This window comes from Phyllobates terribilis, unplaced genomic scaffold (genome assembly GCF_046119375.1).
Source record: "Phyllobates terribilis strain yellow unplaced genomic scaffold, ASM4611937v1 Scaffold_12__6_contigs__length_324123572, whole genome shotgun sequence".
Taxonomy (NCBI): Eukaryota; Metazoa; Chordata; class Amphibia; order Anura; family Dendrobatidae; genus Phyllobates; species Phyllobates terribilis.
In genome coordinates this window covers 176,030,403-176,040,682 of record NW_027362772.1, presented here as the reverse complement: position 1 = coordinate 176,040,682, position 10,280 = coordinate 176,030,403, and the positions used below count along the sequence as shown (strand labels likewise).

General features: G+C 39.3%; 5 non-coding genes across 5 annotated transcripts; all 5 read left to right on the top strand.

Moving 5' to 3' along the window:
* Positions 1 to 2,524: 2,524 nt before the first annotated feature.
* On the top strand, positions 2,525 to 2,597 carry TRNAF-GAA (transfer RNA phenylalanine (anticodon GAA)). Its single transcript has one exon. It is a non-coding gene; the product is annotated as a tRNA-Phe (tRNA).
* Positions 2,598 to 3,781: 1,184 nt separating this feature from the next.
* On the top strand, positions 3,782 to 3,864 carry TRNAL-CAG (transfer RNA leucine (anticodon CAG)). Its single transcript has one exon. It is a non-coding gene; the product is annotated as a tRNA-Leu (tRNA).
* A 935-nt stretch (positions 3,865 to 4,799) lies between these two features.
* On the top strand, positions 4,800 to 4,872 carry TRNAF-GAA (transfer RNA phenylalanine (anticodon GAA)). Its single transcript has one exon. It is a non-coding gene; the product is annotated as a tRNA-Phe (tRNA).
* A 1,358-nt stretch (positions 4,873 to 6,230) lies between these two features.
* On the top strand, positions 6,231 to 6,313 carry TRNAL-CAG (transfer RNA leucine (anticodon CAG)). Its single transcript has one exon. It is a non-coding gene; the product is annotated as a tRNA-Leu (tRNA).
* Positions 6,314 to 8,493: 2,180 nt separating this feature from the next.
* On the top strand, positions 8,494 to 8,576 carry TRNAL-CAG (transfer RNA leucine (anticodon CAG)). Its single transcript has one exon. It is a non-coding gene; the product is annotated as a tRNA-Leu (tRNA).
* Positions 8,577 to 10,280: the final 1,704 nt, after the last annotated feature.

The window sequence follows — 10,280 nt, the reverse complement described above, 5'->3', positions numbered from 1 at the left end:
ATTCCATTCACTGCTTAGGCCAACAGTGTACAGGACATCCAGTTGCTATAAATGGAAAAAATGGTTTAGTTAGGGCCCTCTGACCTCCATGTCATTTCCAAGGGGCATTAGAGTGCCTCAAAATTTTTGGTAGGCATTGCACTCACTGTATGAACTATAACTGTGCAGACGAACTGCTCCTTTTGTTACTGAAACATATCCTACAAGACATATGTGGTTGACTGGCCTGATATTGATATGAATGGTCCCTGTTTCTCCTCATCTTTCTCCTTTGCCACTACCTCATCCATCATTTATCACCTGAAGCTTTGTTTTAAAGGGAGTCATAGAACTGGAATAGTAGCAGGAAAACATCCAGCAATCCTCAGAGGAGGTAGGATATGCACCAAAACGCTGACCACCTCAGGCCTAGCCGCTACTACATACATGCGCTTGCATTCCAAGAAAACAAAGCAGATGCTAACTTGTATCATCATCATCATGGTCCTCACCTTGGCACTCTCAACTCCCCTGATGGAGAAGCCAGGGCCCACCGGAGTAGTCTGGTTCTCTGGTGGGCTTGTCCAATGCTGCCCTAAAGCAGGCCGGGCTAAGAAAAGTGTGTGGGGGGATGTTCCAAGGAGAAATAAGGGTGGCTGGGGACCGTTTATGGACACCCGGCTGCCCCCAGGCGGCTGGGGATCGTGTGTGTACAACCGGCTGCAGGGCGGCTGGGGACCGAGTGTGGACACCCGGGGATAGTTGCAAGTCTGCATCTTCTGATGCGGCAAGGATGACTTCTGATGGGCACACTTTTAGGCTGTGACCTGGGTGTAAGAGATGCTTACAGGGGTCTTCCCCATGCTGTTCCCATGTCTTTTCAGCACTGTATGCATGTGTCACACAGCACATGGCCAGATAAGGTTGTAAAATGTTAAAATTACATTTCCCGGTGAATGCATTTGTCACGGTTGAAAGCAATACAAAAGTGCAAAAACGCATAAAAAATGATACTTGTGAACATAGCCCAAGGTGTGGAGGAGTATTTTTTTGGGGGGGGTTATTTATTTTACCTTATACACAAGTTTTTACCCTGGAAAGGAAGTTCCTTAACATATTTCACAGGAAAGCAGTTTCAGTTTCGTTTTTGAACGTTTTATTGTGAGCCCTTAAAAGTGGCTTACTACCTCTGACCACGTTGTTGAGAGCAGTGACCTGGGCATCAGAAATGCTTCCTGGGGCGATCCCCATGCTGTCCCCATGTCATTTGAGCACTGTCGCTATTGTTTTGGGCACTTGTTAGGCTTTTAAAAGACTGCCGGGGGTGTGACGCCAAAAATGCTCGGGTCTCCCTTAGACTAACATTGGGCTCGTTGCTAGGGACGAGCACCCGAGTATCACGGCGAGCTCAGCCCAAGGTTCGAGCACCCGAACATTTTAGTGCTCGATCAACACTAGCTGTAACTAATAGGTTACGAATCAATATTAAAATAAAAGAAATCATGGTATATTTCCTTTCATCACAAGTAATGCTCATCTTTCTACTGCTTAGCTTAGAAAGAGTTAAATCACAAAATGCCAGAAGAAGTCAGGTTGCTGAGCAGTCTAAAGCGCTGCGTTCAGGTCACAGTCTCTACTGGAGGCTTGGGATCGAATAACACTTCTGACATTAGCATTTTCTTTCAAGAAATTGTACAGCTTCACTCCTGTTACTGATTATTTGGGGGTCTGCTTTATTGGTGGCAATCTCAAACCGAAAACTAAAAGTGACGGGGCTTAGCAAAACCAATTCTCAACGTTGGTACTTTGGCAGTATTCCTGGGGGTCCTTGAGGCAAATGTTAAATGTCCTGAATTTGTGCTTTCACAAAAGAAAAATACCGTGGATATTAAAATGGGAGGGACTATTTCATCTCTATGTGTTCTCTGTCCCTATTACGGCGGAGAGTGAACCTCCTAAGGTGCTGTCGTGGAAGATTCCTAGAAACTTAATTACCTGTAAGTCTAATTTCAGATTTTTCTACCTCAGGAATAAATAGACTATAAATATACTTAATAAACAAAAGCTAAAATAGCAGATGAACATAGTTTAACAAGTCTGAAATGCGCATGTGAAACTGACATCAAAGTTTCACCACATTTTGGGACAAATGTTTTCACTTTCAACATTAACAATCAGTAGAATATTTTCTCTAAATTTGCATCTCCTATCTTCACTTCAATTGTTTGCACCTAAGAAAAAAATAAAGCTTGATGCAACATTATGCTTACAAATTGTGTTTTATGCTCATTCATCACCTGTCCTACAGAGACACAGTCAGAATCACCCTGGTGAATTGAGTAAATTTGAAAATGTAAAAAAAATGCAGAATTGCTGTTTTTTTCTATTCATTCACAAAGAGTTAATGTAAGTTATTAAATATGTACGCAAAATAGCGGGACTTTCAAATACAGATAATCTTGCAAAAACAAGTCAAAGTAAAAATAAATACATCCAGTTGCCACATCTACAGTGTGTTGAACATTCCTGAATCTAAGTGTGTCCTGCCGAAATAGCTCAGTTGGGAGAGTGTTAGACTGAAGATCTAAAGGTCCCTGGTTCAATCCCGGGTTTTGGCATAAGTTTTGTTCTTCACCCATTAAATTTTAAGCAGAAAATAAACAAAGCATATGGACTGACTGTTTACAGAGAATGTAAAAATCCTAATCATTATAACTATCTACAGGAAATAAAATGATAGAAACTTGAGAACTGAACACTTTTAACTTTTGAGGAAAATAATATTTTTTGTAATTTTTCCTTCATTCTGGACGTCAACACTTTGTTTTATTTTAGTTTGACTTAGCTGTATGAGGATTTAAAGGAAACCTGATAGCTAATACGGGCAGCATGTATCAGAAACTAGTTGAATGATTTCAGCCATTTATGTTTGACTATGAATCGCTGTGGCATTACTGAGACAAATATGCTTCAAAAATATGCCAGGAACAAAGCTGTTTGGGGAAAAAGCCAGGAAGGCAAAAAACACAAGCCCCAACTCAGGACCGTCATCTTTCATTCTAAAAATAGGGGTTTCCACGTTAATGGTAAGACAAAGAATCCACAGATTTGGTATTTCTCTAGCGAGGAGAGCCCACTTAAAATATATGGGGTGCTTGTCTCCATAAGCGCAAGCTGGGCACTAAACTGGCTTATTTGCAATTCTGGATGTTGCAGAGTGAAAACACCTGTTGGACAATAATAGTAATTGCTGGCGTTGATGAATTCATTGTGAGGAGTAATTTATAAAATGGGATCACTTTGGAGGGGTTTCTGCTGTTTTGGTACTTTTGGAACTCCGCAAATGTCACCCTCAAAATATTCTTGCAAAATCTGCATTCCCAAAACCCAAATAGCGCTCTTACTTTCAAAGCCCTGCTGTGTGACCAAACAGTAGTTTCTGAAGACATATGGGGCATCACCGCATTTCAATGAAATTGTGCAACTTTAGTTATTTTCACAAGAAAAACTAAATATATATTGACCTAAATTTAACATTAATATAAAGTACAATGTGTTACAAAATAACACTATCAGAATTACGGGGATATGTTAAGCATTCCAGTGTTATTGCCACATAAATTGATACATGTCAGATTTAAAAAACGGTGCTTGGTCATGAAGCTCAAAATTGTCTGTAACTAATAGGTTACAAATCAATATTAAAATAAAAGAAATCATGGCATATTTCCTTTCATCACAAGTAATGCTCATCTTTCTACTGCTTAGCTTAGAAAGAGTTAAATTACAAAAGCCAGAAGAAGTCAGGATGGCCGAGCGGTCTAAGGCGCTGCGTCCAGGTTGCAGTCTCTCCTGGAGGTGTGGGTTCAAATCCCATTTCTGACATTAGAATTTTCTTTCAAGAAATTGTACAGCTTCACTCCTGTTACTGATCAGTTGGGGGTCCGCTCTATTGGTGGCAATCTCAAATCGATAACTTAAAGTGATGGGGCTTAGCAACACTAATTCTCAACGTTGGCACTTTGGCAGTATTCCTTGGGGTCCTTGAGGCAAATCTTAAATGTCCTGAATTTGTGCTTTCACAAAAGACTTCTGGGAACATCAAATAGTTTCTTTGTGCATATGTTAGTTGTTGCTTTGGCATCGGAAAAATACTGTGGATAGGAAAATGGGAGGGACTATTTCATCTCTATGTGTTCTCTGTCCCTATTAGGGCAGAGAGTGAACCTCCTAAGGTGCTGTCGTGGAAGATTCCTAAAAACCAAATTACCAGTAAGTCTAATTTCAGATTTTTTTACCTCAAGGCATCAATAGACTATATATATACTTAATAAACAAAAGCTAAAAGAGCAGATGAACATAGTTTAACAAGTCTGAAATGCGCATGTGATACTGACATCAAAGTTTCACCACATTTTGGGACAAATGTTTTCACTTTCAACATTAACAATCAGTAGAATATTTTCTCTAAATTTGCATCTCCTATCTTCACTCCAATTGTTTGCACCTAAGAAAAAAATAAAGCTTGATGCAACATTATGCTTACAAATTGTGTTTTATGCTCAATCATCACCTGTCCTACAGAGACACAGTCAGAATTACCCTGGTGAATTGAGTAAATTTGAAAATGTAAAAAAAATGCAGAATTGCTGTTTTTTCTATTCATTCACAAAGAATTAATGTAAGTTCTTAAATATGTACGCAAAATAGCGGGACTTTCAAATATAGATAATCTTGCAAAAACAGATCAAAGTAAAAATAAATACATGCAGTTGTGACATCTACAGTGTGTTGAACATTCCTGAATTTAAGAGTGTCCTGCCGAAATAGCTCAGTTGGGAGAGCGTTAGACTGAAGATCTAAAGGTCCCTGGTTCAATCCCAGGTTTCGGCTGAAGTTTTTTTCTTCACCCATTAAATTTTAAGCAGAAAATAAACAAAGCATATGGACTGACTGTTTACAGAGGATGTAAAAATCATAATCATTATAACTATCTACAGGAAATAAAATGATAGAAACTTGAGAACTGAACACTTTTAACTTTTGAGGAAAATAATATTTTTTGTAATTTTTCCTTCATTCTGGACGTCATCACTTTGTTTTATTTTAGTTTGACTTAGCTGTATGAGGATTTAAAGGAAACCTGATAGCTAAAACGGGCAGCATGTATCAGACACTAGCTGAATGATTTCAGCCATTTATGTTTGACTATGAATCGCTGTGGCATTACTGAGACAAATATGCTTCAAAAATATGCCAGGAACAAAGCTGTTTGGGGAAAAAGCCAGGAAGGCAAAAAACACAAGCCCCAACTCAGGACCGTCATGTTTCATTCTAAAAATAGGGGTTTCCACGTTAATGGTAAGACATAGAATCCACAGATTTGGCATTTCTCTAGCGAGGAGAGCCCACTTAAAATGTATGGGGTGCTTGTCTCCATAAGCGCAAGCTGGGCACTAAACTGGCTTATTTGCAATTCTGGATGTTGCAGAGTGAAAACACCTGTTGGACAATAATAGTAATTGCTGTCGTTGATGAATTCATTGTGAGGAGTAATTTATAAAATGGGATCACTTTGGAGGGGTTTCTGCTGTTTTGGTACTTTTGGAACTCCGCAAATGTCACCCTCAAAATATTCTTGCAAAATCTGCATTCCCAAAACCCAAATAGCGCTCTTACTTTCAAAGCCCTGCTGTGTGACCGAACAGTAGTTTCTGAAGACATATGCGGCATCACCGCATTTCAATGAAATTGTGCAACTTTAGATATTTGGTACTTTTGGAACTCCGCAAATGTTACCCTCAAAATATTCTTGCAAAATCTGCATTCCCAAAACCCAAATAGCGCTCTTACTTTCAAAGCCCTGCTGTGTGACCAAACAGTAGTTTCTGAAGACATATGCGTCATCACCGCATTTCAATGAAATTGTGCAACTTTAGATATTTTCACAAGAAAAACTAAATATATATTGACCTAAATTTACCATTAATATAAAGTACAATGTGTTACAAAATAACACTATCAGAATCACGGGGATATGTTAAGCATTCCAGTGTTATTGCCACATAAATTGATACATGTCAGATTTAAAAAACGGTGCTTGGTCATGAAGCTCAAAATTGGCTGTAACTAATAGGTTACAAATCAATATTAAAATAAAAGAAATCATGGCATATTTCCTTTCATGACAAGTAATGCTCATCTTTCTACTGCTTAGCTTAGAAAGAGTTAAATTACAAAAGCCAGAAGAAGGCAGGATGGCCGAGCGGTCTAAGGCACTGTGTTCAGGTTGCAGTCTCTCCTGGAGGCGTGGGTTCGAATCCCACTTCTGACATTAGAATTTTCTTTCAAGAAATTGTACAGCTTCACTCCTGTTACTGATTAGTTGGTGGTCCGCTCTATTGGTGGCAATCTCAAATCGATAACTTAAAGTGATGGGGCTTAGCAAAACCAATTCTCAACGTTGGCACTTTGGCAGTATTCCTTGGGGTCCTTGAGGCAAATCTTAAATGTCCTGAATTTGTGCTTTCACAAAAGACTTCTGGGAACATCAAATAGTTTCTTTGTGCATATGTTAGTTGTTGCTTTGGCATCGGAAAAATACTGTGGATAGGAAAATGGGAGGGACTATTTCATCTCTATGTGTTCTCTGTCCCTATTAGGGCAGAGAGTGAACCTCCTAAGGTGCTGTCGTGGAAGATTCCTAAAAACCAAATTACCAGTAAGTCTAATTTCAGATTTTTTTACCTCAAGGCATCAATAGACTATATATATACTTAATAAACAAAAGCTAAAAGAGCAGATGAACATAGTTTAACAAGTCTGAAATGTGCATGTGATACTGACATCAAAGTTTCACCACATTTTGAGACAAATGTTTTCACTTTCAACATTAACAATCAGTAGAATATTTTCTCTAAATTTGCATCTCCTATCTTCACTCCAATTGTTTGCACCTAAGAAAAAAATAAAGCTTGATGCAACATTATGCTTACAAATTGTGTTTTATGCTCAATCATCACCTGTCCTACAGAGACACAGTCAGAATTACCCTGGTGAATTGAGTAAATTTCAAAATGTAAAAAAAATGCAGAATTGCTGTTTTTTCTATTCATTCACAAAGAATTAATGTAAGTTCTTAAATATGTACGCAAAATAGCGGGACTTTCAAATATAGATAATCTTGCAAAAACAAGTCAAAGTAAAAATAAATACATCCAGTTGTGACATCTACAGTGTGTTGAACATTCCTGAATCTAAATGTGTCCTGCCGAAATAGCTCAGTTGGGAGAGCGTTAGACTGAAGATCTAAAAGTCCCGGGTTTCGGCAAAAGTTTTTTTCTTCACCCATTAAATTTTAAGCAGAAAATAAACAAAGCATATGGACTGGCTGTTTACAGAGAATGTAAAAATCCTAATCATTATAACTATCTACAGGAAATAAAATGATAGAAACTTGAGAACTGAGCACTTTTAAATTTTGAGGAAAATAATATTTTTTGTAATTTTTCCTTCATTCTGGACGTCATCACTTTGTTTTATTTTAGTTTGACTTTGCTGTATGAGGATTTAAAGGAAACCTGATAGCTAATACAGGCAGCATGTATCAGACACTAGCTGAATGATTTCAGCCATTTATGTTTGACTATGAATCGCTGTGGCATTACTGAGACAAATATGCTTCAAAAATATGCCAGGAACAAAGTTGTTTGGGGAAAAAGCCAGGAAGGCAAAAAACACAAGCCACAACTCAGGACCGTCATCTTTCATTCTAAAAATAGGGGTTTCCACGTTAATGGTAAGACATAGAATCCACAGATTTGGCATTTCTCTAGCGAGGAGAGCCCACTTAAAATGTATGGGGTGCTTGTCTCCATAAGCGCAAGCTGGGCAATAAACTGGCTTATTTGCAATTCTGGATGTTGCAGAGTGAAAACACCTGTTGGACAATAATAGTAATTGCTGGTGTTGATGAATTCATTGTGAGGAGTAATTTATAAAATGGGATCACTTTGGAGGGGTTTCTGCTGTTTTGATACTTTTGGAACTCCGCAAATGTCACCCTCAAAATATTCTTGCAAAATCTGCATTCCCAAAACCCAAATAGCGCTCTTACTTTCAAAGCCCTGCTGTATGACCAAACAGTAGTTTCTGAAGACATATGGGGCATCACTGCATTTCAATGAAATTGTGCAACTTTAGATATTTTCACAAGAAAAACTAAATATATATTGATCTAAATTTAAAATTAATATAAAGTACAATGTGTTACAAAATAACACTATCAGAATCACGGGGATATGTTAAGCATTCCAGTGTTATTGTCACATAAATTGATACATGTCAGATTTAAAAAACGGTGCTTGGTCATAAAGCTCAAAATTGGCTGTAACTAATAGGTTACAAATCAATATTAAAATAAAAGAAATCATGGTATATTTCCTTTCATCACAAGTAATGCTCATCTTTCTACTGCTTAGCTTAGAAATAGTTAAATTACAAAAGCCAAAAGAAGTCAGTATGGCCGAGCGGTCTAAAGCACTGCGTTCAGGTCGCAGTCTCTCCTCGAGGTGTGGGTTCGAATCCCACTTCTGACATTAGTATTTTCTTTCAAGAAATTGTACAGCTTCACTCCTGTTACTGATTAGTTGGGGGTCCGCTCTATTGGTGGCAATCTCAAATTGAAAACTAAAAGTGATGGGGCTTAGCAAAACCAATTCTCAACGTTGGCACTTTGGCAGTATTCCTGGGGGTCCATGAGGCAAATCTTAAATGCCCTGAATTTGTGCTTTCAAAAAGACTTCTGGGAACATCAAATAGTTTCTTTGTGCATATGTTAGTCGTTGCTTTGGCATCAGAAAAATACTGTGGATAGGAAAATGGGAGGGACTATTTCATCTCTATGTGTTCTTGTGTCCCTATTAGGGCAGAGAGTGAACCTCCTAAGGTGCTGTCGTGGAAGATTCCTAGAAACCGAATTACCAGTAAGTCTAATTTCAGATTTTTTTACCTCAGGCATCAATAGACTATAAATATACTTAATAAACAAAAGCTAAAAGAGCAGATGAACATAGTTTAACAAGTCTGAAATGCGCATGTGATACTGACATCAAAGTTTCACCACATTTTGGGACAAATGTTTTCACTTTCAACATTAACAATCAGTAGAATATTTTCTCTAAATTTGCATCTCCTATCTAGTGTTGAGCCACCCCCGTAGTGTTCGAGTTAGGTTCGTCGAACACCCGTGTGTTCGCCGAACTGTTCGTCGAACTGTTCGTCGAACACCTTCGAACACCGTTAAAACCAATGGCAGGCAAACAAAAACACATAGAAACACATAGAAAACACCTTCAAAGGTGTCCAAAAGCTGACAAACTGCTCAGAAGACATAACTAACACATGGAAAAGTGACAAGTACATATAGTCATGCGAAAATAAAAGAGGTGGAGGAGTAAAAGGAGGGGGAGACACAGATATAGGCATGTCATGCCCTTCTAAAATCCAAAAAGTGAGAAGCCGACACGGCCAGTCCGTTCCTGCCCGTGCCACCTCCGTGTCGCCGGGTTTGTGCCAGAGCCGCGGTGGACCCTGACGGCCAGCCCCCCTCTCCTAATACTGGTGCCTGTCCGCTGGTGGGTCGAGCCCCCCGCGGTGGGGGGGAGTAACATCTGCAGAAGAAAGACCATCTTCCAGCCAAACTAACATGACGACTTCTTTTCGTGGACAATGTGATACGATCCCTTTGTTACGGACACGCCCATCGCTACAAATTCCAGATGAGGCACAAAAACAGCAGGTGCTTCAGCGGATATCAAGTTCTCCTTCAAGTGATCTCTCCTCCACCTCAACTTCCTACATCACAAATACTCCAGTCCTCAGAGGTGTCACCCCAATCGCACTTGCTTCCTCACAGCTCCCAAGTCTCCAGCTGCCCGTCTGAGTATGGGGTAACACAGATGGTTGAGTCTGCACAGCTGTTTACTCATACTATAGCCTGGGAAACGGAGGTCTGCTCCAGAGCTTCTGTTAATCCAGACGAGGAAATGATCTGCACTGATGCCCAGAATCTTTATAAGTCGGATCCAGGACCAGATGAAGAAGGTTCTGAGCATAATGTAGACCCTCGTTCCCAAACTGTAACTCCTGTTGGTGGAGACAATGATGAAGACGATGATGAGACTCAAATACCTGATTGGAGCGACAACTTGACTTTTCGGTCAGGGCAGGAAGAGGTTGGCTTTGAGGACGACGGGTGTGATAACTAGAGATGAGCGTTGTTCTACTCGAACTGTTCGCCA